Here is a 4,375-nt window from a genome sequence, read left to right as displayed (position 1 = left end):
TATTTTATTTTAATTTCGCTTTTTTTTGACAACAAATCTTGAATTCTAGGTCTTTGTACTACAGATTTGTCATCATCCCCCACAGTTTTCTTACAAATAATGCACTTCATTGTCTTAAAAACTTAATATGTTCTAATGATTATTACACACTGCTTATTACGCACGTACATACCTACTCCAAATACCGCAAGCCGTACACTATGTAGATTACACATTACGTTGGACGCCCCATGCATCAGTTTAGCGCGCTATGAAATAATCGCTTGTTGCCAAACTATAAGCTTTAGGAAAAAACTAATTGTTTCAAAAATTTATGTAATGTTTAGGCTTCATTTTCTTCGCTGCATGTATATAAAAAAATCATAAATAAAAAAGTTTATCGGTTGGTGAAAATTGTATTACACAAAATTTAAATTTCAAGTTTTCCTGATGTTTAGCGAAATGAAAAGGAGAGTTTTATAAAATCCATTAGTACTGTTAAAAGCGCTATTGTGTCTGCTTTAATTAAAAAAAATTACTCTGATAGTACAATTATTTTTTGATATATAACGGTGGAGACCTTAAAAAACTTATTCTCATAAAAATAGATTTTTTTTTATTTTTTCGAAATTAAAAAGATCCCGACCAACAAAAAATGTAAAAAGTGGTTTCGTGTACACGATCACCTAATTAAGAAATCGCGCCAAGTCTGGTTTGGTTCTACGCCAGTTTTTTTTATCTCGATAACTAAGCGACTTGGCGTTGCAATTTTGCTCGTCTAATAGACATTAGCATGAACGACGTTGGAAAGGGCTATGAAGGCAGGCTAAGAATTGTGGTAGATGATTTAAAAAATAATAGTCCTGTTGAGACGTTTGAAAAATTGTTCGATCAAAATATAATCAAAATGTTCGTCGATCAATCGAATATGTATGCGGCGCAAAAGAATAACCATACATTTGTGGCAACTGAGGATGAAATCAAAATATTTATCGGTATATTACTCATCAGGGGTTATCACAAACAACCTCGTGAAGCTATGTATTGATGTGTTGATGAGGACGTATCCATACTGATGGTGGCTTCCAGTATGTCTAGGAATCGTTTCCAGGAAATAAAGCCATACATCCATTTTGCAGACAATACTAAACTGAACAAAAATGATAGTGTATAAGAGTAGATATACTATAGGTGGACGGACCCAAAATCTCATGTATTTTCTTATGGAAGTTTATTTTGCAAATTTTTGACCAATTTTACCCCCGACCGGGAAACGTAGTCAGTGGATGACTTCATTTTTGGCGAAGAATTAATAATTTAAAAAAAAAAGCTATGTCAGCTGTGAGGATCGAGCCCCGGTTCTTCAGATTGCGAGACAATCGCACAACCCACTAGACCACAACGCTCATCTATCGGAGTTGCGATATATTTGGTAGGTATGCGAGAGACGCGGAAGCGTTCGATGGGCGGGGATGGGGAAGCGGGCGGCCGGTGGAGGCCTGCGATGCTGGAAGCCTGCGGCGGTCAGCGGGGTGCCGGCGTACGAGAGTATTTTTTTTCAGTGTAAGCGATATAAGCGTGGAGGATTACAGTTGCGTCGATCCACCAATATCGTAAGTAATCTAGATTTTTATTTTAAACTATTATTTTTTAGCATAGCGACAGTACCTTAATATTTTTTTTAGAATAACCGACATCACAGCAGGCGATGCCTTCGGCTGCATCGATCCACCAATATCGTAAGTAATCTAGATTTTTATTTTAAACTATTATTTTTTAGCATAGCGACATTACCTTAATATTTTTTTTATTTTTTAGAATCACCGACATCACAGCAGCCGATGCCTTCGGCTGCGTTGATCCAACAATATCGTAAGTAATCTAGATTTTTATTTTATGTTCTATTAACATAGTCTTATCTTCTATATTTCAGACACGAGGGCCCGTGTAAGTAAAACCATTTTTTAATAAATCAACAGCTGTGCTAATATTTTCTTTTGTTTTCTGTATTTCAGATATTAGACCATATGATCCATCAGTTCCACCACCGAGGCACTTCATTAGAAGGTTCTCGGTGGATGGAACTCGATATATATGTTATATTTAAAAAGTAAAAATAAAAAATTAAATTTATACTTAGTTTTAATTTATAAAAAGTGTAAAGTGGTTTTATAATAATTCTGTGTAGGTACGTGGAAAGTGTGTACGTATTAGGACGCTATAAAAAAATCTATAAGGGTAAGTGTTTTTATCCTGTTTATTTTCTAATGGAATTAAAAATAACTATTTACTTAATCTTTATATATCCCAAATTTACTCAAGAAAAAATTATAAAATAATTTATTTTTTATTAACTTGTAAAGTTACCTTGCATGCATTAATTATATATTATATATGTATCTAAACAATATCAAATAAAAGTAATTTAAGCCTCATAGGAAAATGAATCAATATTTGGTTCGTTATTACGGCATTATATTTACAACTGGAGATGCTAATAAACCCGAGATAATCACGTATTATAATCATACCAAAGGCGGGGCTGACAAATTATTTTTAACATACAATCGCGAACGAAACACAAGACGATAGTCCACGGTCATATTCTATAGCATGTTAAATGTAGCTGGAATAACAGACAGACAAAATATTTTCGAAAAGTTTTGGCGTAAAATGAATTGGCCCCAGAGAAAAGTATACGTTGCAAGCCTTGTCGACATAGTTTCCACCAAAGACAAGAAAAAACAGTTAAATGATGTATCGCCTAGATCGGATACTTTAATTTGTTACTTACTATTCTGTAAATGCTTACGAAGTTTTAATTAAAAAAATTCCCGTTGACGCTCCCGATGGTGACGTATATATTCCATATCAATCAACAGATGATATTTTCATTCCAGCCTACAAAAGTACATGCCACAATGGTTATGCTACTGTACAAATTTATAATATGTCTGAAGAAGCTCAATTTGTCGAATTTGAAGAACCTCTTTCCGTTGTACCTTTTCTAGAAAATTATGATTCCTTTGATTATGATATTAACCCATTATCGCCCAGAGATACCATATGGTATCACAAAACATTCCTGCGATATGGAACGTATTGCGACACATACATAAAAGTTAAAGTAGCGATCACCCCCACCAATGGTCGGCAGATATGCAACTTTGAATTTGCATCACGTGCAGTCGCGCTGCAAACGTGTTTGGGGTAACTGCGTTATAGTTTTTGAATGGTGAATTTTGTTGTGTGGGAAATAATGGACATTCGANTAAAAGTTAAAGTAGCGATCACCCCCACCAATGGTCGGCAGATATGCAACTTTGAATTTGCATCACGTGCAGTCGCGCTGCAAACGTGTTTGGGGTAACTGCGTTATAGTTTTTGAATGGTGAATTTTGTTGTGTGGGAAATAATGGACATTCGATGGGCATCAATCGAATACATCAATCTATTCCACATGAATCATGTAACAATCCTCTATAAAATAAGTACAGTTTCGATAAACCCAGCAAAAGCTGTAATGCCGCAAAATTGTCCGATACCCTCTAGTATCCATGGGCACTTCAGGAGCTAAATTATTTTATGTAACTATTCGAATCACTCTTAGATATATACAATTATTTTAGACCCGGTTTTTCACTATCCGAAGCACTGGATATGATAAATGATGCCGATGACCTGGGGCAACAAGTTGATGAAATATTTATAACACCACCTGATGTAAATGTGGATACTGACGAAGATTCTGCGGATGAAGACGAAGGTGGAGCCATTAGTAATCTGACAGGACGCCAGTTGCGAGCAGAAGCGGAAATAAAGTTTGTAAATAACATTAGAATTGGGGAAGTCAATGACGTTGCCGAACAGGTAGAAGAAGCTGAACAAACTACAAATGTAAGTTTTAGTAAGTGTGCAAGTAGTTGGTCCCCTGTCTCATTTGTTGTCATTCTAGGTGGCAGGGTCGTCAACTGCGACCTCACAAATCCAAGCACAGCCATCAACTACTGGCGCCCAGCAGGACATGCCAGATCAGGACTGGATCAATAATCGCCTTACATATAAAAAAGAACCAGTGTGGATTGCTGGCGATTTGGAACCCATGCAGCAAACATTTGCACAGGCTGACTATTCTCAATACAAAGACTTGTCACGCGTTGAATTGTTTTTTGATGACGATATTTTGCAATACCTGTGTGAAGAAACGCAACGATATTCGCAATTCAAAAATGATGCTGATCCCAACATAAGCATATCACAACTTCGATGTTTTATCGGAATTCTTATTCTAAGCGGATATAATCACCTACCATCAGAGAGGATGTACTGGGATGTAAAAGAAGATGTACACAACTCAATGGTAGCGAACGCAATGCGAAGAAATCGGTTTTTAACC

The 4,375-nt window shown here is 36.0% G+C and overlaps 1 long non-coding RNA gene across 1 annotated transcript; it reads left to right on the top strand.

Moving 5' to 3' along the window:
• Positions 1-1,757: 1,757 nt before the first annotated feature.
• On the top strand, positions 1,758-2,112 carry LOC111691866. Its single transcript, XR_002763075.1, has 3 exons — positions 1,758-1,851; positions 1,913-1,926; positions 1,995-2,112. It is a non-coding gene; the product is annotated as an uncharacterized LOC111691866 (long non-coding RNA).
• Positions 2,113-4,375: the final 2,263 nt, after the last annotated feature.

This window comes from Anoplophora glabripennis, unplaced genomic scaffold, assembly GCF_000390285.2.
Source record: "Anoplophora glabripennis isolate ALB-LARVAE unplaced genomic scaffold, Agla_2.0 scaffold494, whole genome shotgun sequence".
Classification (NCBI taxonomy): domain Eukaryota; kingdom Metazoa; phylum Arthropoda; class Insecta; order Coleoptera; family Cerambycidae; genus Anoplophora; species Anoplophora glabripennis.
This window is presented reverse-complemented; position numbering and strand designations above follow the sequence as displayed.